This window comes from Mandrillus leucophaeus, unplaced genomic scaffold (assembly GCF_000951045.1).
Source record: "Mandrillus leucophaeus isolate KB7577 unplaced genomic scaffold, Mleu.le_1.0 Scaffold803, whole genome shotgun sequence".
Classification (NCBI taxonomy): Eukaryota; Metazoa; Chordata; class Mammalia; order Primates; family Cercopithecidae; genus Mandrillus; species Mandrillus leucophaeus.
Window position 1 is genome coordinate 479,243 of NW_012108731.1, and position 24,678 is coordinate 503,920.

The window sequence follows — 24,678 nt, forward strand, 5'->3', positions numbered from 1 at the left end:
AAAAAAAAAAAAAAAAAGTCTTCCTTATGAATGCCACATGTCCTAATCACCTAAAGGATTAATTAAATTGGGGAGAAAAAAAACTAGTCGATTCTCAATTATCCATACTATTGGAAACAAGCAGTAACACAGAATATACATACTACAACTAAGGACAACCTAAAACTGCACTATCCAAGACAATAGCCACTAGCCACGTGAAACTATTTAAGTGTTAAAGTTAAATAAAATTTAAAATTCAGTTCCTCAGTAGCACCAGCCACATTCCACAAGCTCAATGTTACATGCAGCCACCACTACCATACTGAACAGAACCGAAGATAAACATGCATATCATCAGAACAGTAAGCTCTGTTGGACAATGCTGATCTAAAAGCCATATGTAAAAAATGTACCTTCCTACTTCTATATGAAAAAAATATTCATTCTCTAAGAACAGGTAAGGAGGTTTTGGGGAGGCAGATAGGTCGAAGGTGAGGGGTCTTGGGTTACCATTACACATAGCAAATCACATATTCCTAAGTAATCTACTTTGGCTTTTTCTTCATTTAAAAATATTTTATTTTACATTTTTAAAACTTACTTCAATGGAACAGCCCTTTAAGATGCAAATCTGGAAGTCAGGCACAGTGGCTTACGCCTGTAATCTTGTAATCTCAGCACTTTGGGAGGCAGAGGTGGGAGGACTGCTTGAGCCCAGGAGATCAAGACTTGCCTGGGCAACATGGTGAGACCTCGTCCCTATAAAAAATCAAAAAATTAGCCAAGTGTGATGATGCATGCTTATAGTCCCAGCTATTCTGGAGGCTGAGGTGGGAGGATTGCTTGAACCCAGAAGTTCAAGTAAGCCATGATCATATCACTGCCCTCCAGACTGGGTGACAGAGCAAGACCCTGTCTCAAAACAAAAAAGAAAAAAATAAAAATAAAAACTCATTTCTGTGGGGAAAAAAAAATCCAGTTTAAGACATCTGGGCATTACCAATTAAGATGCCACTATGGGTGGCACTGTGACTCATAAGAGAGGGCCATGCTGCTGGGCTATTTGCACATGAATATCCTGGTCTGAAGTCATTACAAATCCAGTATGTTTGCGACTCAGTAAGATGTCCTTACTTAGTTTTTCTATTACTGTTATCACGGTGGATCAAAACTGATAGATGCATTTACTGGTTCCCCTCTAATGATAATAAAAAGAAACAGTTTATAAAATCAGATTATATGAAAAATTGCCTAATGATAATAATTTATAAGCTCATTGTGGAATAATGATGTATTCAAGAGTTGTCGTTATATGATGAAAGAAAGGTAATATGAAAGATTTTCTCTGTGAAGAATGACTACAGATGAATTGCGCCGAGATACAATTCTCTGATAAGGGACAATAAGAACCTCTAGAACACTTCATAATAGACTACTCAGGGTGAATTGAGGATTGCAATAAAAGCCCATAAATTAAAAAGTTTCCATATGATTTCTGATAAAAGACATGCCAAGGTGAAATAAATAATCATTGGAATCAACTGATATCCTGCCTGTAGCCAGCAGGTCATAAAGGAAAATTTTCTAGGAAACTATATAAAATATAATTTCTTAAGCTCGGAATTTTCAAAACCTGGGTTTCAACTACATCTTCTTAGAATTCTTTTGCTAGGGAAAAGAAAATTTTAGAAAAGAAGAAAGAAGCTTTCAGTGCAATTCAAACTGCATCCATTCTCATATCAAGACCCAGGGAAAATGGATAGATGGTGTCTACAGTATAAGCACATCGTATTAATCTGTCGGAAGTGGATGACTTCAACAAGCTCACAGTTTTTTTAACAGATGAAGAACCAGGCCACAAATGAGAAAAACAGGCAACAGGGAAGCTAAGTAAAGGGTCCAAGGTCACATATTTACAAAGGGTGAAGCCACAATTTCAACCACAGCAGGCTGACAGCAGATTGAGAGCTTGTGATCACCGCTCTGTAGTTGCCTGAATGCAGCATATCTGTCCCAAGCCACACTACGCAGCAGCCAATAGGATGAGGTGAAGCCAGACATTCCTGGGTATAAAGTTCTTCAAGACACATCAAGCTAAAAGAAAAAGAAAGTGTGAGAGGGGGGATGGAGAAAGGAAGTTGCAAAATAATGCATATGATCACAAGGATTAGACAAATCCTGAAAACAAGACCATGCCTTGTCTACATGCATGTTTGCACATGTAAACACATAGAAAATATATGCACACCAAATATCTAGAATATACACCAGAATGTAACTGCAGGTACCTTTGGGAAGGGCAGTGGGGTTGAAAGTGAAGAGGGACAGGGGTTTAAATGGCATTTTCACTTTTTCTCTGTGTACTTCTTTATTGTCTGATGTTTTCTATGATGATAATATATTCTTGAATTACCTAAAAATTAAATAGCCGATATGTGCATAAATATATAACACCTCCCCACACAGAAATATGTCTAGACAAAATGACTACCTTAAAGTCATAAAATCTTTCAAAACATGACCAATTTGGGTAAAAGAGACAAGTACCATTCTATTACTTGCTAGGACTTACAAGTCATTCAGTCAGGTTATTAGTGATTTTTTTTCCAAACAGACGTCCTACGAAAGGAAGAGTGTGGGATACCAGGAAAGCATGGACCAGAACAGACCCAAGCTTGTGTCAAGACAAGCGTACCTCCATGTCCTTCTCTGCACAGTAAGGATCAATAATCACGCCCCTGCCCAGGAGGGCTTCTGGCATCTAGTGCTTAAAGGCATGGGATGGCAGCATCAGAAAGATTCCTGGAGCAGTCTGGGTTGTGCTTGTGCATTTCACCAAGCTCTCTGCTTTCCCAAAGATCCTGTACACTATCTGATATAGTTTCGGAAAACCAGCCAGGTATGGTGGCTCATGCCTGTAATCTTAGCACTTTCTTTTTTCTTTGAGATGGAGTTTCACTCTTGTTTCCCAAGAGTGATGGAATGCAGTGGTGTGATCTCGGCCCACTGCAACCTCTGCCTACCGGGTTCAAGCGATTCTCCTGCCTCAGCCTCCCCAGTAGCTGGCTTACAGGCACCCGCCACCACACCTGGCTAATTTTTTGTATTTTTAGTAGAAACAGGGTTTCACCAAGTTAACCAGGCTGGTATTGAACCCCTGACCTCAGGTGATCCATCTGCCTCGGCTTCCCAAAGTGCTGGGATTACAGGCATGAGCTACCTCGCCTGACCCAAACCTAGCATTTTAAGAGTCCAAGGCAGGCAGATCACTTGAGCACAGGAGTTCGAGACCAGCCTGGACAACAGGGCTAAACCTCCTCTCTATTAAAATTACAAAAAATTAGCTGGGTGTGATGGTGTGCACCTGTAGTCTCAGCTACTTGGGAGGCTGAGTTGGGAGGATCCCCCGAACACAGTGAGCCAAGATTGTGCCACTGCATTCCAGACTGAGCTATGGGAGTGAAATCCTATCTCAAAAAAAAGAAAGAAAGAAATCCATAAATCCAAGTTTCTTAACCTCAACACCATTGACAGTTTGGGCTGGGGGACTCATTACTGTCGGTGCTGTCCTGTGCACTCTAGGATGCTGAGCAGTGTCCCCGTCCTCTACCCACTCGATGCCAAAAGCGCCTATCTCAATTTTGATTACCCAAGTCTCCAGATATTCCCAAATGTCTCCTGGGGGACAAAGTCACCCCTGTTTGAGAACCATTGCCCTAAGTTATTATACTAACTAAAGCTGATATAACTCCATCGTCATGGGACCTTCTGAATAGACAACCCCTATTTTATATACTCCCACAAATAATTATAAAACTGCTTCCAAGTAGAAGTATGTGGAAAATAAAAATAAAATTTAAAAAATACAGTAAGGCAACTGTAGTTAACAATAATATAATGTATATTTCAAAATAACTAGAAGAGAGGTTTCTGATTGTTCTCATCACAAAGAAATTAGAAATGCATGAAGTGACAGATATGATAATTACCCTGATTTGATCATTACACAAGGTATGCATGTAATAAAACATCATATTGTACCCATAAATATGTACAATTATTATATGTCAATTTTCAAAATAAAACAACACAAAAAGAAGTATTTGTGTAATGAGATATATCCACTGAAGTTCAATTTTAGGAGACATAAGTCATCACATCCTATTTTTTAGCAGAGAGTATTTAATTGGTGGGCTGAGTGCTTACAAAATCTTTGGAAGAGTGGGAGGAGCAGATTGTAGGTTAGACTTCCAGTTACTCTCAGCAATACCATGGGCCTGTTCCTCAAGGACAACCACCAACCATGGGACCATCAGGGAGACAGAGAATCGAGAGGCTCTGGGAACATACCACCTTTTCCGTGATCCACAGATCAGTAAGGAAACCATTATCATCTCAACTATTGGTCTAAACCACAGCACACCAGACAGATACACAAGGGCAAAATAATGAGTGACCTTCCCTCCATTGATCTCTTGACACTACAAAACTTGACTGCTGGAAAGGAACCACAGAACAACCCCACATCTCCAGATCTGCTTGCCAGAAATGCACAGGAATGCAGAAAGCACAAAGTGGAAAAATCAGAAGGAAGGCTCCACTCCACCTGTGCTACAGAGACACTTTCCAATGACGTCTCAAAAAGAAGAAAGAAAGAAATCCATAAATCCCAGTCCCACGGGAGTCTGGAAAATGTGTTTTTCTGCTGAAAAGCCTCTTGAGGAGCACTGGGCAGGCCTGTCCACCAACGCCCCCTCAGCATGTGGCAGCGGGACTTGCGCTCACCAGGATGCCAGGGCAAGCCTTTCTGAGAAAAGCATGCTTAGATGAGATCTGATGGCTGAGGAGGAGTTATCTAGGCAGATCCTAGAAGTCTTCTAGAAAAGGCAATAATGGTGAGATACTAAAGAGCCACGGCCCAGTGCAAACCGATGAGGAACACAGTGTGTATGGCTGGTGCAGAGAGGTAGTCACGGTTTAGACAGTGCATGAAGAAGGGAACCTGGTATGGTCTGCGTAGCAGTCCCTGCAGGTGCCCTGCCCAAGCCCCTCAGTGCTGCCCTTGCACACCAAAGGCTGCTTCCTGTGTACTCTGGAATGCACTGACCACAAGCCCGCAGGGTAAGCCAGGCGTCCTGGCGATCTGATGCTTCCGGACGCAGCCCTTACCCAGCCACAGACAGGGATTGGGAGCACGAGGACCTTAGCTTCTTGGCCTCTTCCTTGCGAGCTCACCACCATCTCCCATAGTTTCCTAGAGGAACTGTGCTCCAGTTGCCGGTGTAACTGGCTTCCCTTCCCTGTCGCACTGCCCCAACCCCTGAGGATGTTTATCCAGATCATCACTCGAATCTTTGTCTCAGGATCTGATTCTGGGGAAATCCAAACTAAAATACCCTGAAATAGAAGTTGTCTTCTTAGCCCTACCTACTCAAGGGTTATAAGTCAACGTGAGGCAGATGTGGGGAAGCGTCTGAGGGAGTCCAGCCATGACTGGCTTTTGTAGTCAAGACTCTGGTGCTGTCCAAAGGACTCCAAGAATAATACCCAACACAGCTGACAGCAGAGGTGCCTAACTTTACAGGTCTGGCTCTGGTGAGAACTGTAGACAGACAATGCTGCATTTTTTCACATCTACTCTTAGACAAAACATTTGCTAACTTAGCAGGGGCCTTCAGAGCTTGGAAGCATCCTCAGCCCACCTCCCAACTACTGCATGCATCCAATTAACCTGCTCTGACTTGGACATTTCCAATATTCTTCACAAATATTAAACATTCCTCTTTAAGTGCATCAAGAGTTCACCTACTCACAAGTGTCATCAGTAAATTCTGGTGGCTTAGTTTAGGTAACTGGCAGAGTGGCTCTGAGGAAGTGCATGGCCATGTTTTTAGGGCTGCTTACAATGTAAATCCCATTCCCTCTGCAGTAGGGAAAACAGCACTGGACTGAGTCTGTAAAGCAATAGCCACTTGGTCTACATGACTTCATTCTGCAGTGCTATAAAGGAAAACCCCAAACTTTCTACTCCAAAACAATCTTCTAATAAAAATGGCACCAATATAATAATCGGAAAGCAAGAGTTAATTCATATATGTGAAGTTCTAGAAAAGGCAAAACAATAGTCCCAGAAAATGGGTCAGTGTTTACCAGGTGCTGGAGTTGCAAGGACAGGTTGAATACATAGCAGCCTGGAGAGTTTTTGGAGTAACGGAAATGTCCTATGTCTTGATTGTGAAGATGATTACCTGACTGTGTACATTTGCCAGACTAATCAAGCTATCCAACAAAGGTCTACAGATTCTATACTATGTAAATTATGCCTCAATAAAGCTAATTGAACTACTTTTATAATTTATGAAAAACCATTCAGTAGTTGTCCCAATGATATGTTTTTATCTGTTGATATATAGTAATATATGTTACCTATTCAATAGATTGTCTGTAGTTAATAATAATACTATAAATATAAGATAAGTCACTTTTGTTAAGTGTATTCTTTATTCTCTGGAAATTTTAAAAACTACCTGATTGAAATTCTCCATCCTCTAAGAGAATGAAAGGAGACAATAAAGATCACTGGTTTTGGAATCAAACAGATTTGGGTTCAAATATTGCCTCTGTTGTTTTTCTAGCTGTATGACTTTGGGAATTTTACTTAATATTTGGTCAACCTCAGTGACCACAGCTAGCTGCAAGGGAATCTGGAAAATGTCCTATTTGTTCTATGCAACCATCTCTCCAGCTATAAATTTCTATAGAAGAAAAAGCAAGCAGATTTGGGTGAGGAAATGGGGTGCAGCTAGCCATATCCATCACAGGGTGCATTTCCTTTAACACACATTGGCCTTTGGGAATAACCCCACCAAAAGCAAATTCTATTTCTTTAAAAAAAAAAAAATACCTGTCCTTCTACTCCACCACTCACACCAAACACAAGAGCCCCATTGACTCATGAGCATCGGAAAGCATGATCCCTCTGTGCCCACACAGGGAACCTCTCTGAGGAAGGCTTTCTCCCAAGTCACCCATGTTAGAGTGGGATCCGCCTCCTGTGTTAGCAGCCAGCAGCCATGGTGCAGTTCCTAGCCCAGAGACCACCATTTTGGACAATCTTTCCCTTTGTTCTATTTGATTTCTCTCCTCAACCAGATGCAACAATGCCCATCTATGCTCAGCTCACAAGCAACCACCAATATGGCCACCCTTGTCAACCTAAGTCCCTTGGAAATACAGTGGGTACCTGTGCCATGTCTACTTGTGAAATCAGAAAATGAGGCAAAAGAGAGGAAAAGATTATTTCAACATGAAAGAACAACATATTACATTTCCTATGTCATCAACCCAGACAGTGGCTTTAAAATCAGAACAGCACTGGGGGTGACTCCAGCCCCTTGCCATTTTGTGGGGTCCCCAGGGAAGATGGAAGGACAGACAGTAGTAACACAAGAGGCAAAGCATTAAATATGAGGATCTCGCATCCTTTCGGTGCCAGCAATAGCCATGTTTGCTCACGGCTAACCAGTCAGGGAAGGAGGATGATTTATTATAAGCTGTTGCAGAATATATTATGCAGGGTAGAGGCATGGAAAGGTCTTTGATATGTATCTGAAAGAGCTTCAAACCCATAAAAGAGATAAATTTTGTATGAAGAGTGTCACTGAGAGGCCGGGAAGAATCTCCAACACATCTTCATATCACAGGGAATAATGAAGGGCTGCTCTAAGCACACAATCCGGGCATTAATTTCACTTAAAGAGGCCGTCATTAGCATATCGATGCACACAACTTCACACTATAAGCCGTCTGTGCAATTGGGAAACACAGCTAAAGACTTCACGGTCAAGGCCTTGATCCATGGTCAAGGCCTGGAATGTGTGTTTTCTCAATTGTTTCGCCTTGAAATGCTGACCCGATGTCTGGTTCCTTTCTTCTAATCCTCCAAAACCACAATTTAAGAGCAGTAAACTGTCTTCCTTTTCTTTTCCCTTAACTCCCAGCTCCTGCGTAATTCCCAGCTTCTGATCAAAGCCTCCTGGAATACAAGCTCCCCTGGCCTGTGGGCTTGTTCAAGGTCCCGTTCTCTGAGGGGGCTACCAGCATGGCCCTGGCTCCCCACGGCCTGTCTCCTTCAACCCGGCCTCCCCGGTCTGTCCAGGCTTTAGAGAAAGCAGGTAAGAGCTCTTCTGAAGCGGCTCACAGCACCCTGGCACACAACCAGTTACTAGGCAGACAACATAATATTTGTCGAGAACGCCTCTTGTTCTTGAATTATGGTTTCCTGCTCCAAGCTGCTGCTGTTTGAATTGGGCTGCACCTAATTATGGCTTTATTTGCTTTAATAAAGAGATATCCAAGTGTGCGGAGAGTTGCACACAAAACAATAATAACAATAATAATAGTAAAGTGTCTCTCTAAACATCTGCAATTAAGGCATTTGTTGTTAATTGCATTAATTAACCTCCCCAATGAAGCAGCTGGTGAGGTTTCCACAACAAGGAAAAGAGAAAGCCAATTCCCAGAAGTATTGGGTTGACAGCTTCTGGAGAGCCCATCCCCTGGGTTACCGGCTCCCTGTGCTTTCGGATGGAGGTACATTCCCACTGAGCTGCCCGTCACCCTGGGACCAGGGACCAAAGCGCCCTTCAGCTGGAGCATTATGGCCAAGCTCTTGCAGGCCACTGAAGCCCGATGGGATGGCCGGAGCTTACAGAGAGCCAGTCCTAGTGAAATACCAATCATCGCAACATTAATAATAATGAGTGACACTGATTCAGCCCAGTTCTCAAGTCTCCAAAGCAGGATGACCCAATAGAGCAGCCCCTCCCACTATGGTCCAAGGGGTAGTGTCCTGCCCTCTGCAAGACAAAACAGGAAAATTTGGTGGAATCTTGATCCTAAACATGATTGCCCCTTCCGCAGTGGACTAATGTGATTTTACCGTTTTGCAGAGACACATAAATATTATCCTATTCTCACAAGTCCTGGAGACCCTAGGAGCATGTGACTGTCCCATTCTGCAAACAAGAATAACAGCATAACCAGGAGGCATTCACCCTTAATAGCCAGGCTCCAGGTCTCCTGCCCCTGCTCTGTAAGCCACAGAGCATATGACCACTGTCCAAATTTTTTTAAAAACTGAGGTGACATGAGTGAGTCTTTGTTTCCCGCCCAAGGAACTAGATGTCCCAGATTTATCAAAATATTTTCAAAAATCTGAACCACAGCTATTACAGTAATTCTCCAATTTTGGTACCTTGGCTAACATTAATTGCCTGCCATTAAAAAATTAGGAATATGTAAAGAATGAAATTTCATGTATTCGGTCAGCAAACAGTTGTGTGTCTAATATGTGTCAGGCATTTCACTAGGTGTTGAAGATCCAACAAAGGCAAAGGAAAAAAATACTGTCATGAAGCTTCCACAAGGAAGAGGACATTAATCAAAGATGCTCACAGTGAAATGTAAAAGTGTGACCATGCTAAGTATCTGAAAGGAGAGGCATGTGGTGTCATAAGACACATAACATGAGGGAGGCATTTGCAGGACAAGTTGTGCATATGGGGAGGCCTGGGCAGACAAGGAGAGGGGCAAGGGCTTCCTGAAGAGGGAAGAGCATGGGCAGAGGTCAGCGGTGACAGGAACCAAGCCATGATGGGCTGGTGAGGTTGGAGAACAGAGAGTGGTGGGGTCGGAGGGTAGAGAGAGGAGCCTGAAGAAGTGGGCAGGGGCCTGACCCAGAAGATCCTTGCAATCCCTGCAAAGACAGAAGACACTGGAAATCCACTGGCCGGTGTAGGCAGGGGAGCATCAGAACCAGGCTAGTGTTTTGAGAACAGAACTCTGGCTGCTGGGTGGAGAATGCATGTTGGGAGGGCGTCAAGAGGGTGGGAGACCCAGCTAGATATGAACCCTGACTATGGTGGTGGAGAGAAGCAGAAGTCGGCATCAAGACAAAATTGTGAGAAGCAAAATCAATACAATTTGGCAGTGGAGGAGGGGCCAGTGATGCTCCCTGCGTTAATGGTAATGCCACTCCCTGTGCTGGGGAAATCGTAGAGGAGGACGCTGTGGTTTGAACATGGTTTGTTTCCACCAAATCTCCTGTTGAAGTCGATTCCAGTGTGTCAGTGCTGGGAAGTGGGGACTAGTGGGAGGTGTTGGGGTCATGGGGTAGATCCCCCATGAATAGAGCAATGCCCTCCCATGGGAGTGAGTGAGTTCTCACTCTATTAGTTCCAGCAAGAGTTGCTTGTTAAAAAGAGCCTGGCACCTCCCCACTCTCTTTTGCTTCCTCTCTCACCAGTGATCTCTGCGAGTCGGGGTTCCCCTTTCACTGTGAGTGGAAGCAGCCTGAAGCCCTCACCAGATGCAGAGATGCAATCATGAACTCTTCAACCATCAGAATCGTGAGCCAAACAAACCTTTTTTTCTTTATAAATTACCCAGCTTCAGATATTCCATTCTAGCCACACAAAATGTACTAAGACAGAGAACAAGTGTGAAGAGGAAAGATTGAGTCAGGTTTTGGACATGAACATGTTAGGTGCTTCTGGACCATCCAAGAAGGAGCGCTGAGCTGGAATACAGGCCTAGAGCTGCAGGAGAGATGCCAGGCAGCATGCAGATGTGAGGGTTGTGGGTAGGGGGCAGGAAATGGAAACCACAGAAGAGGATGAGATCAATGTCTGTGAAAATATGGAGTCAGAAAAAAAGTGTGGAATTGCTGAGCCCTAAGCAATTCCAATACTTAATTTCAGACGAGAAAATGGCAAAGGAGACTTCAATGAGAGAAAGAATGTGGCCAGAAGGCTGTGGGGAAAGCCCAGGGAGCGTCACACCCTGCAAGTCAGGCAAGGGAGTGTGTCCGAAGGAAAGGTGCTTGAGGTGCCACGAGAGCTAAGGAGAGTGACGACTAGAAAATATCCCTTGATTTGGTGACACAGAAGGAATTGGTAACCTCAGTGAAGATGCCAGGATGGGTAGGGAATGGGCCAGATGGGTGCAGGGAGAGGCTGGAGGGAAGAAACGGGGACAGTGCTGTCAAAAAGTCTGATTGGAAATGAGGAGGAGCATCTCGGGGCAGTAGCTGAATAGGCCTGAGGTGAGGGCAGATTGGGCTTGATTTTGTAATGGAAGAGATTAGCAGATGTATTAAAAGCCAATGGGGGAAACTTGCCCAATGCTACATGTGAGAATTATGCATTTCACTGTAAATTTTTACTTAACAGAAAAGAAACAAAAATGAATCTTGAAATCTGGTCAGTGGTGTACAAGCTGAAGTGTTTAGGAAGTGAGTGTAAAATGTCTGCAACTTGCTTTGAAATGCATTTTTTTAAAGTCTTGGCGGGTGGTTAGAAGAATGGACAGAAGAGCAGATGTGTGATCCGGCACATACAGAAAATGCCAATCGTGGCATCTGGGTGGTAAGTGTGTGATGTTCTCTGTACAATTCTTTCAACTTTTGCAACATTAGTGAAAAAGAAAACAAGAAGGGTCCAGTTGACAGAAAAAGACTATTCAAAAGCAAAAAGAAAACAGATGTGGTAAGTTTCCCAAGGAGCTGGAAGGAGATGGGGTTGATGAAGACATCTGGCTGAGATAGGAAGGTGAGGAGCTTCACAGAAACAAAAGAAAAAGGAAAATGACAGCAACTCTCCCTACTCAGCCATGATTAATCAAGCGGTAATCCACAATGGCCCTCCCCTGGCATCACTAACAGGCGTTTTTGTGTTTTTTTTGTTTTTTTTTTTTTTACATTGATAATGAATTTGCAAAAATCCCCATGATTTAAGGTCAACCCTACAAGGTGATTCCAAACACACTGCTAACCAGGCTAAAGTTCTTTGAACTTCCCATCAGATGCTCTGTCAGCCTGATGACTCCCACCACCCATGTCTTGAGAAAAGACAAGTGAAATGAGTTCCTGCCACATCCAAGCCACTGCGAGTTCTATCGTCTCTTGAGCCTCAACAAGCACAAGCTTTGGGATCCACAGACTTGAGCTAGAGAGTCCCAGCTGGATCCTTCACTAGCTCAGGGACCTCAGTCTCCTCCCCTGTAAAATGGGGGCAAGAACCACTCCTGCCTCTCCCAATCACTGAAAGGGTTTCATGAATGAGGTCCTGCACACATAAAACCTCTAGGCCCACACTGGGTCCATAGTAACCAGAAAACACAGATTGTCATTTTCCAAAAATACGAAGCTTAAGTGCAATTCATGCACAAGGATGCACTGTTGTCACTCAGAAGACACTTTATAATGTCGAGAGAGCGGCGGTGCTCATCTTTTGAAATCTCTTTTGCTCTCTACTCACATCTCAAGCTGCATAAAAAGTGTCCTTTCTGGTGTCCCTGGTGCCTTAGGTCATGTTGCTCGTCCACATAAAAGCCCATTCGAGAATCATTATCACCCAAGCGGCTTCCAGATTGGCGGCTCATCACTTCTGAACGGTCCCAAGGCGGCCACGGAGAAGTGCCCCAAAGCCTTGTTTGTTTCCTTGGGCCAAAGGTCCACCTGTGGTAATTAGCGAGATTGGTCCTGGACCAGACGGAGTTGGTAGAGCTACAAGACCAAACGATGCCCTTCAAAATGCTGCATGGGAAAAGTGTCTCTGATTATCTGCTCCCAGATCTGAAAAGCTACCTTCCGTGAGCTCAGTGGAAAACTCCAATTCATTAACCGATTTCAACAGAAAAGACACTCTCAAAAGGCTTGTTGACAACCACTGTAGCCATGGTGTAACCTTATCCTTATCTTTCATTATTCTGCTTTTATTAGGAAAAGAAAAAAAGGCATTTGTTTTCATGGACATAACCTCACAGAAAGCTTTCACACACAAGATGTACAAGATGAAAAAAATACACTTATTGGAGGAACGCTCGATATACTTGAAAGTGCTAGGAACATCTTCATTCTCTCTGTAGAAGTCACATTTCCTTCAGGATTGTGTAGCCTCACATATAAAAATATTGTTAATTCAATTCATATGAACCTTTACAATATCCCACTGAAGGTAGACTTTGTAACCGACTGCAGCTCAGCCCTGCCTTCAGTATAGACAAGACTCACCCACAGTAGCAGAACTTTCTCCAAACAGAAATATGTGGCAGACAATGTTAATGGGTCCAAGCAACAACACATAGAATGGACAGGCAGTGGGTAAGGGGGTTACCTGCACCTGCTGTCAGCCTCTCACCTGTATCCCAGCTGACCAGGCACCTAGGAACATAGTTGCCCATGTTTATTATGCCTGTTTCATTTGCTTGCACAATGGTTAGGGATTTTCAATTTTTTAGTTAGCTGTTTATATTTTTAAATCCTGACATTTCTAATTTAAAAAAAAAAAAAAAAAACAAAACCAAAAACCCTGGATTTCCAGCTTTCTCATGAAATACCAGGAACTCTGACAAAACGGAGTCCCAGAGGTAGCACTAAGGGAAGACATAGGAAGCCCTAGACCTTCCAGTGCCCTTCAGCACCCCAAATTCACCCTCCAAATAAACAGAAAATCTCGGTCTGCAACCTCCTCTTCCAGAGACATCCCTGGCCACACTCACACAGATGCCATCATGGGCCCCTCCCAAGTAAAAATCATGGGGCCCCAACCCCTGCCCAGCTTGCAGGAGGAGAGGAGCTGCTGCCTCATTTGGACAAGGCCAGTGACCTCTGTTCCACCTGAGTCACCACCGGACTCTTGCACTGCCCACCTGACCCCTGGGAGGAATCACTTTTGAGACCTGGACCGCGGTGAATGGACGAACTGGAAAAGGACATTGTTTTTAAATGGCAATTAACTCAAGATGCAGGCAACCCTTATTATTTGTGGATTCCATATTTGCAAATTCAGCTACTAGATAAAATGTATTTGTTATCCCAAAATCAATATTCCCAGCAATTTCCTGGTCACTCAAAGACACCGGCAGAGTGGAGAGAAATTTGAGTCACCCAGTGCTGAGGAAGAACACAATGACTTCCTACCTTCTGGTTCCAGTTCTCATACTGCAAATAAGCATTCTTTTTGTGGTCTATTTAGTGCCATGATTTTCACATTTTTGTGGGGTTTCTTTGGTGATTTCACATTTATAATGGCCCCAGGCATCGTGTTGCAGTGCTGGCTAGAGTTCCCAGGCACAAGAGGCTGTGAGGTGCCTTACGGAGGAAATTCCTGTGCTAGAAAAGCTTCCTTCAGGCCTGAGTTACAGCGTTGCTGGTCCTGAGTTCAGTGCTAATGGGTTCGCACTATACCTCAAACAAGGCATCTGTCAACAGAAACATACATAAAACGAGGTTATGTACTGATCAGTCGACAAAACATGACCAGAGGCTAGCAGGAATCTAACTCTATGCTTCTCCTAGGAGCAACGATTCAGCGTCTACTAGTTCAGTGTTCATGGCAGTTTTATAGAACACAACTACCATGAGTGATGAGACTTTAAGTCACTGCTGCCACAGGGGGCCACCAAGAAAGGGTTTACAACAGGAGTGATTTCCCTAGGTGGTTTCAGGGATGCCAAGTTGCAGGGATGATTCAAAGAAAGGGTTAAGAGGAATGAACTGTTTCTTCCGACTCTGGGTGCAGAAGGGAGCAGAAGTAACCCCTGGTCCCAGGCTTGGGGTCAACTTTGAGGCTGCCCTGCCCTTTGACTAGGGCCCCCTTTTCCCCCATTCTACCTGTGCCAGGCCCTGTTTTACTATGTCTGGAACCCCATGCAGAGCCCACTTCCCTGTGACTGGTGTTCCCTCCTTCCATGGATGGAGTCTGAAGAACCAGGTCTTTGCACCTACAGGGAGCCCCCAGATCAGAGCCGCCGGGGAAGATCTCAGTGTCTGCAGGAGGGAGAGGTGCAGGAGTGAATAGATTGCTTTTTATGTCTTCAGGCTTTTTGAGCTTTCTCTTTTTAAAAGACGCTAACTCTACATATACAATGCATTATCTCCGTATACCTGCTAGCAAATAGCCTTCCTTAAACAAATCAACCTATCCAGGGCTGGAGTATACAGCTGCCCAGGCTGGGCACTGCACAACCCCAGGGAGGAAGAATGCCAATTCACATCAGAGTCTATGTGCAGCACAGAGCCCTGACACAGTGGGACATACTGTGAAGCTACATCTTCCACTGCATAATGTTCTCCTTTGGGAACATGAATCTAAGTATCTGCCTTCCCCACCCAAGTCAATGGGAAGTGGTTTCATTGGCCACCAGATTTCACAGAAAATAAAATGGGAGTGTTTTCCCTTTCCTCCAGAAAGACTTTTTATCACCAAGTCACCATCTTACTCCAGTGTTTCTGGAACTCGCTACTCTTTTTGTTGGTTTCCAAGCAGCAGCTGGAGACCTCCCTGGGTCAACCAGCAGCTGGATGCAAACCCAACTCAGGTTAGAGCTTAACTCCAGCAAGCACAGTGCTGCCTCCTACTAGCCCCCACATAGCATTTGCCTCCCAAACTACAGTGAAGCAGGATTCCATAGGCCTCCCTGTAACAATCTCTCCATGGAAAGGAAGGGAGGAAGGAAAGGAGGGAGGGAGGGAGGGAGGGAGGGAGGAATCTGCCCCAAAGCTGTTCTTGACCATTTTTTGAGTGACTTCACATTATTTTAAGCTTTATGCAGAAAGTACAATTTTATTAATATTTGTATCTTGCTATTTCATATTCACTGCAATTCAATGTGTAAAAGCTGCCACGGTGACACTAAGTGGTAAAGAGTTAGTGGTCTTCCCATCCACTAAGTGCATGGAACCAGAACAGAACAGGGCCCTGATTCCCACTGCCCGAGGCCAAGTTTCCATCCTCCTATGGACTTCTCTTCCCTGTTTTTCTCATCATTAAAAGAGAGAGTGACCATGCCTACTTCAGAGGAAGGTTATAGAGATTAAATGACATTATTCAACCTGTCTCAAGGGGCCACTGGGGAAAGTTTTCGATCTATAATAATTGCGTTTCAGTAACCTCACAAGCTAAGAAAACCATCAATGTGGACAGATGAATCCTGAATTCACAAACAGCACCTTCCAGGTAGCAGGAAGACAGGTGAAAGCTAGCTTCCCTCCAGGAACTCTTTGCTCATCCCACCTCTTTAAGTAAATGCTTGGGCCAGGTGTAGTGGCTCAGGCCTATAATCCTAACACTTTGGGAGACCAAGGCGGGAGGATTTCCTGAGGTTAGGAGTTCGAGACCAGCCTGGGCAACATAGTGAGACACCTGTCTTTACAAAATATTTTTTTTAATTAACCAGGCAACTCAGGAGGCTGAGGCTGGAGGATCGCTTGAGCCCAGGCATTCGAGGCTGCAGTAAGCTATGATGGCACCACTGCACTCCAACCTGGAAAAATGCCTGAGCTATCTCGGTTATTAACCACCAACCAAAAGCTGAAATCAAATAGGTTTTTGGTTCTATTTCTTTATTTCCCTCCAAAATGTGATGGAGCTTTTTCCCTGGGGTGCTGGAAGAAGCAAGGGCAGAGAGATAATAGCAACTGAAAGTGGAGATGCTGAAAAGCATGCTTGGCGTGGATGGAAATTTGGCCTCGGGCAGTGGGAATCAGGGCCCTGTTCTATTCCGGTTCCATGCACTTAGTGGATGGCAAGACCATTAACTCTTTACCACTTAGTGTCCCTGTGGCAACTTTTACACATTGAATTGCAGCGAATATGAAATAGCAAGATACAAATATTCATAAAATTGTACTTTCTTCATAAAACTTAAAATAATATGAAATCACTCCAAAAAATTGTCGAGAACAGCTTTGGGGCAGATTGCATTTTCTCTTTCTTCCCTTTCTTCTGTTAATTTTGCATGTTAATTTTCTTCTTAACTGTTTACGATGTGCTATGATTTGATGACACAATTTTCAAGAGAAACAAGAGGCTAGGAAATGTTTCCTGGTGTGGCCACCAGCTACGAAGACAGTTGGTGCCACAAGAGCGTGTGTAGGGTAAGTTCATGTGCCCGAGGGTTGACCTGTTGGAGCAGGCAGCCATGCACCCATGCCAGACTCAAGGAGGGCATCACACATGGAGGGGGCAGCACAGGCCAGGATGTAAAGCTGGGAAAATGCAGGGCTTGCCTAGGGGCATCCAGCTGGAGTGGCTGTTGGAGAATTGCTTGTGCTATCGGATGGAGAGGTCACGCACATGGAACGAGAGAGGATCATGGGTCATAAACTGGGAGCCAGAGCACCAGAGCCCATGGAGGGAGGAGCATAACACCCAGGCCCCTCGCCACGTTCATTCCAGTGAGGTAAAGTCCCTCTGGAATGGCTTGTGCACCCGGCTTGTGGACAGGAGTGGGATGGCGTGGCTGAGACAGAGACAGGAGGGAAGTAAGGGGAATGGGAAGATGTCAGCCTCGGAGGCCACTCCCAAAGGAAGGAGAGCAGGATGAAAAAAAAAACCCCAAATCCATGTAATGCCCTAAAGTGCACTGGGGCCAGCTAAGGTAATGCAGATTGAGGAAGAGGCTCTAAGTCAGTAAGACCAGCACCCAAGATTCCTCTAAAGAAAGGCACTAAAACTCATCAGTGTTTGAAAAGATATTTGACTGCACTCGTACTTTAACATGTCCCATAACGCGCCCTGAGATACCATTTTTCACTTATCCAGTTAACAAATAACATAACACTCAATGACTCCAGTGCTGGTAGAGGTGAAGGGAATCACACAAGTGTACGAACTGGCAAGGCTTCCACAGACGGCGACTTGCAGTTCTTTTCAAATAACACTCTGAGCCAGGAATTCCACTACCAGGACTATATCCTACATGTATCCCCACACATGCACATAATGACAGTTGTACAAGGCTACTCATTGTGGCACTGTTGTCATAGAAAAGACTGGAACCAACCAAGGTGTCCTTCAGGTGGGGACTGGTTAAATAAATAACAGCTCGTCCACATAACGGAATGCCAGGCAAAGGGAATGAAGAAATCTGATTCTTCGTAATGACATAATCTCCCATTATTTAATGAGAAAAGGGGGCAGACTATGTATATCAGGTACAATTATTGGTGGTTTTTGAAGGGAAAACAAGAAAGAGAAAGAAAGTTTTTTGTTGTTGTTGTTTTGTTTTGTTTTTTGTTTTTTTGCTTATGCATGAACTATCTCTGGAAGGATGCAGAAGACACCGATTACTTTGGTTGGCTCTGTGGGGGAGAATGATGTGGCTGGAAGACAGAAGGATGAGGAAAATGAGATCTAACACCTTTCTGTTGCTGAATTTTGAACCAGATTAAAGTTTTATCTATTTTCTAAATAAATATAAAAACAAAAACCCCAGGGCCTGAATACAGCTTTAGGTGAAAACAATGCTCCCACTTCCCACCCCTCACCCATACCCAGCCTCCTCTCTCCCTCTCGGCCACACCATCCCACACTTCCCACCCCTCACCTACACCCAGCCTCCTCTCTCCCTCTCAGCCACACCATCCCACACTTCCCACCCCTCAGCCATACCCAGCCTCCTCTCTCCCTCTCAGCCACGCCATCCCACACTTCCCACCCCTCAGCCATACCCAGCCCTGTCTCTTATACACATCTAGATGTGTATAAGAGACAGTCCCACCCCTCAGCCATACCCAGCCTCCTATCTCCCTCTCAGCCACACCATCCCACACTTCCCACCCCTCAGCCATACCCAGCCTCCTATCTCCCTCTCAGCCACGCCATCCCACACTTCCCACCCCTCAGCCATACCCAGCCTCCTATCTCCCTCTCAGCCACGCCATCCCACTCCTGTCCAGCCTTTTCCTTCCATTCCAAGTTTATGAAACTTCCCTTCACTCCTTGGGCGGGATGATTTCTAACACCTCAGAGTTTTACAAGCTTTTGCATTTCAGATTTGAGTCTCTGACTTAAATGAAAAGCTAGAAGTGTTTCTTATAGAAAAATTCACATAGATTTACAAAGTGTTCTTGTAATGGAAGATAAATGAAACCCGTTTAAATGTCCATCTGTAGGGGAGAAAAATCAAACCAGTCAGGTTATTTCCATGCTGCACAACACCATGCAGCAGTGAAACAGTCAGATCACTGCTGTTTAAAAACCTCAGGCTGGGTGTGTGGCTCACACCTGTATTTCCAGCACTTTGGGAGGCCAAGACGGGAGGATTGCTTGAACCCAGTAGTTCAAGACTAGCCTGAGCATCACAGGGAGACCCTGTCTCTACAAAAAATTAGCCAGGCATGGCAACTTGCACCTGTAGTCCTAGCCACTTTGGAGGCTGAGGTGGGAGGATCCCTCGAGCCCCGGAGTTCAGGGCTTCAGTGAACTGTGCCATTGCACTCCAGCCTGGGCAGCAGAAAGTGTCTCAAAATAAATAAATAAAAATAAAAATAAACCTTATACAATATATTTTCAGACTTTATATAGTACATAAAAATATATTATCAATATAAGCGTAAACTTTATATAAACATATTGTATAAAGTATATAATTAAATGTATTATATTTGTATATATTTATATAAAGTTTTAAAATTTTTTACACTTGTAAATATAAAATAGATATACATATATGCCATACAAAATATATTTTATGCTTATGTATAAGTACCTAAGCATATGTGCACATATATGTTTCTACATGTCTACATCTCTGTGTAACATATAGAAACTAATATATAATATACATATATATCATTTGTAAATGCATAGGAAAGGAATGGAAATGTTCTCTCGGGTGTAATAAGATTGGGATGATAAAAGGAAATGCAGGAAAGCTTGAGATTGGTACTGTATAAACCTGCATGAGCTTGTGTGATGTTTTTAAACAATAAAAATTAAACTAACCATCTTTTGGTGCCTGGCATGACAAGTATCTGCCACTAGAGGGCACTGGAGATCGCTGAATATTTCCCAGGATTCTCTTTGAGGGAGGGGCACGGGTGCAGGGGATTTGAAGGAGGTTCCTTTACCTCTTCTATAAGGGTCGCTTTTCACGCTCGGGGACTGGGCTCTGAACCTGAACTTTCAGTGAGGGTAAAGCTTGACTGGAAGCCCACAGCCCTTCTCTCTCCACTCCCCTGAATGGACCCCTGCGGCCATCTGGGGTGGGAGTCCTTTATCCAGCCCACCGCATTTTCACCCACCACAGTTTCGCCCACCACAGTTTCGCCCACCAGCCCTGGCCTGCGGGACGCTGCTGCGGTGTGGAAGGTGGAATGCACCTGGCGTCGGGTGCATTTCAGTGAGCTCACCGTCACTCCTTATTCCACATGAGTGTTCAACGGGGAGCTCTGAGACATTCGAGGGGGCCGTTTGTGATTGCTCAATTATAGTGAAGACATCTTCGCATTTGGGCAAAGGAAGAGGGAAGCTAGAATTTCTGAAATGCTCAAAATTCAGCCCGAAATGCATGTCGATGAACAACCAGTTGGTAATTACCTACCGTAGACCCTAAATCTCTGACATGTAATCACAGAGCAATATTGCCTGGTACTTAGTATGAGCGGAATATGCAGGAACGCAGAGTCAGTCAACGTGTGTTGTTGTGTCCAGAAGTTTACTGAGCGTTTTTCACCAGTATGGAAAACCACGGCACCATGACACCAAGCCGGTGGTGTCTGAGTCACTGGTCCTGTGCTCCAGGCTTGGCCTGGCTCTGGGGCTGTGGGGATCACATTCTTACAGGACAAACACCTGGATACTTTATTACGTCTTCTAGAGAACTTGTACCCAAGCATTCACCTATAGAATATGTGTGTGTGGGGGGGGGGTGTATGTGTGGGTGTGCGTGTGTCTGTTTACCAAAAGTTACCTTTTTCAACTTCTCTTTTGTTCCTCCTTTATATTACAGAAAGAACTTTTTTTAATGATGCGTGTAAGTAGATTATACAGTCTGTGAATTTCATTTCAAGATAGGACAGGAAGCGTTACAAAATATTCGTGGTCTCCAAAGTGATTCTGACACCTCATGATGACTAAGACCTTTGGTTGCCGTTGCCTGAAATAATTTCCTCCCAGAGCAGCAGTTCTTCACCTCGGCTACACATTGAACTATGTGGGAAGCTATTAAAAATACAGATGCCTGAACCCCATAGCCTTCATCATCTTGTGAGCATCTGGGCCAAGTTCAGGGCTGGTGCTCTCGTTCAGATGGATGTAGCTGGTGGTGCAGAGATCCGTGAGCTTGCTTTTAGGTGACTTTCTGCTGTTGTTGGTCTGGGATGCAGTCAGGATACTAGGGCTTGTTTAAAGCTCCCCAGTTGACTCTAATGCAGCCAAATGTGAGAACCATTCTCTATTCAATACCTTCAAAAATGGAAAACTAACAACCTCTTACTCAGTGCCACCCCAGGTATGATGTGCAGCCAGCAGCATCGGCATACCTGGGAGCTTGTTAGAAATTCAGAATTGGGGACCTATCCCAGACCAGCTAAATCCAAATCTTGGGAAGTGGGGCCCAGGGACCTGTATTCCACTCCATGCCTCCACAACATTGGCTTACTTTTAATTTAGCTTTAAATTGCAATTTTAAAATGGAATTAACCAGAAGGCAAGGGTATAGGGGAAATTTTTTTTTAAACACTTCTCATGTAAACTCAAGTCTTTTATTCCTTTTTCGGGGTTGAAACAGGCTCTTCCGTTTACAAGGTTATTCGTGAGTTTCAAAAATTCCCACCCTTCCTCCATGCTTTTGTAATTCCTACATTCCCGCATTTAAACTTGGTGGCCACAATCAAACAGAAATCATGAGGGCCCTTTCCTCTTGCATCTGTAGTGGCAGCCTTTGCAGCAGAGAGTAACTGCTCCAGATCTGTTAAATAAATGCAAGTATCTGTATTTCTAAATCGCCTCCCAGGAATACTTTTGCATACTGGAGTTTTTACTTTGGCATGCCCTAATCCTTACACGAGCACGAATTCCTCTAAATCCCAGCCTGAATTTGTTTAACTTACCAGAGAAGCCTTGCCCATTGAAGACTGGTTCTTCAGCCACTGCTTTTCATTCTCATACCAAACAAGTGCATTTTTAAGAACTTGCAAGAGTCTTGCCACTCTTCAACAGAGAAAGTCATCTCCAAATTAATCCACAGTCAGGAGCACTTCATGCTGCTTTTATATGTCATTAAAGTCCTGCAAAAGCAAGCTCACAGATCTCTGCACCACCAGCTAAATCTATCTGAACGAGAGCACCAGCCCTGAACTTGGCCCAGATGCTCACAAGATGATGAAGGGCACCCCCTCCTCCAGCCTGTTCTTGTCCACTCTCCCAGGGAGGCTCAGTCTTTTGGCACAAAAGCAGTGGTGGCCATTCATTCCTTGCCCTAGTGAAGCCAACTTCCTCCACATTCATTCTGCCCATCAGCATCTGATGCCCCCACAATGGCAAACACTGCAGGGGGCCAAAGTCTGACTCCACAAGGAGGCAGAATGCCAGGTCTTCTGCAGTGGTGCCCTCGAATGGCCATCTCTCACTGCTCAGGGTTAGCCTACATTGAGATCAATGATTAGCAGGTAACTTGTGAAGCCTACCCCTAAAAGTCCCATTGCTCCATCTTAGCTCATTTGGGAAAACAGTTTTTCCAACACTTTTTACATAAACTCAAATGTTACATTCTTTCTTTGGATTTCACAAATAGGACTAATAATTGATCCACTCATGTAAATATGAATACAGTGAATTGCACATAGTAGGCACTAGATTATTTGTTAAAATGTTGAATTAGGCCAGACACAGTGGCTCACACCTGTAATCCCAGCACTTTGGGAAGCCAAGGAGGGCAGATCACTTGAAGTCAGGAGTTCAAAACCAGTCTAGCCAACATGGCGAAACACTGTCTCTACTAAAAATACAAAAAAAACAAACAAACAAAAAACAAAACAAAACAAAACTACCAGGCGTGGTGGTGGTACACATCTGTAATTCCAGCTACTAGAGAGGCTGAGGCACAAGAATTGCTTGAACCCAGGAGGCAGAGGTTGCAGTTGCAGTGAGCCGAGATCGCACCACTGCACTCCAGCCTGGGTGACGGACTGAGACTCTGTCTCAAAAAAGAAAAAATGTTGAACTAATACATGTATGTGAATATGCTATATGTATGTGTACATATGCATCTATCTATAGCTGTATCTCCATCTGTATGTTCATGGATCTGTGTATCTGTATATCTACAGATAGACTGCCCCACCTGACCCAACAAGCAGTCCAATAAATGAGCCCTTATTCCGTGCTGCCAACCAGACATCACAGCATTCCTGACATGTCTCACTGAGTCCTCACACAAAGCCAAGAAATAGGTATTATTCCTGAGGCCTCATAAAGCCACTTGAGAAATGTGTAGCAGAGAATCAAAGCCATGTATAGCAAAAAAAAAAAAAAAAAAAAAAAAAGGTACTGGTGCAAAGATTTCCAGAAGTACTGGAGGAGCCATGGACCACCTGAGAACTATTGATATTGATTTCACAAGCTCAGATGCAAGGGAGAGAAATTACCTGGTGTAGGGGAAGATTAGACCTTGGCCACCTGGATTGAGTTTCCAGTTTGCCAGGGCCTCAGCAAGTTCTTCCTTTTGTGCACCTGTTTCCTGGTAAACTCCCTGCAGCAGAGAAGCTGGTGGGGCCTGGAGGAAACTGTGAAAAACAGGGACAATGAAAACAGTCCTTTGTATGACACATTTGGCCCTTGTCAAGAAATACAAACGGGGAACCTAGCTTAGGAAAAGCAAGTTGTCTTCATTCATTTCCTAAAGGAAGTGGCCCTTGCCTATGACTGCTATGAGTCGGTTTCCAAAGAGCTCAATATTAGTTAGGCTCTGATTGCTCCCTAGCAGAAATGGCTGCTTTCATTTATTCTTGCCCATCTGGCACAAAAGCAGTACGCAGAGCTCTAAAGAGGTACACAGAGGTGGCACGGTAAACATCGGCCTCCATTTTATTTCAGTGGGAGTGGGTCATGGATCTGCGGGAACAAACGCTGAATCCTTGCTCCAGGTGCGTGAAAGGCCACATCCAATTTTGCCTCCCGTTGCTTCCCCAGTATCCAGTGTGCCTGGCCCCACAATAGATGCTCAATAAACACTTGAGTGAATAATTAAATTATTAACATATAATCATGAATGTTGTTACCAAATATTAAAGATCTTTTATAGACCAAGCTCAGGGCGAATTGATTTATGTATCACTGTTTCATTTACTCCTCCTGACATCTGAAAGAGGTGGAGGGACCATTAGCAAACCCACATGGTAGATAAGGACACTGAGAACTCAGAGGTGTAGAGATGGGCACAGGATTGCACAACCTGTCCTCAGCGCCAAAATCCATACAGAGACGGTCTGACTCCAAAGCTTGTTTTAGGGAAGGTTTTGTCATGTAAGTTTGTAATGTATTATGTAGTTTTTGTAAAATTGTAATTTATGTGATTTTTCTCTATTTGTAATTTTAAATTTTTTAATTAGGTGGTTGTAATTTTACATGATTATAATTTATTACAATTGACATTTTATGTAATTGTGTAAATTTTAATGTAATTTGGAAGATGGCCCTTTTTAGGTAATGAAGTTGCACATGTATACATTTCACAAAATATTTAAGTGAGAAATAATGCCAATCTTTTAGACTCTCAGAAAATGGAAGAAGGTATATTCTTCAACTCATTTTTGAGACTAACATAGACTTGGAACCTTAATTCATAGTAGAAGGGAGATGAAAGATGAATATTATGTATGACTGCAGATGCAAAAAATCTAAACAACAG

At 43.9% G+C, this 24,678-nt stretch overlaps 1 long non-coding RNA gene across 1 annotated transcript in view; it reads right to left on the reverse strand.

Moving 5' to 3' along the window:
- The window catches only part of LOC105530194, a 47,236-nt gene extending 25,083 nt beyond the window's left edge, over window positions 1–22,153 (reverse strand). Inside the window, exon 1 of the long non-coding RNA XR_001004609.1 lies at window positions 21,881–22,153. This is a non-coding gene — a long non-coding RNA (uncharacterized LOC105530194). The remainder of the gene's footprint in view (window positions 1–21,880) is intronic.
- Window positions 22,154–24,678: the final 2,525 nt, after the last annotated feature.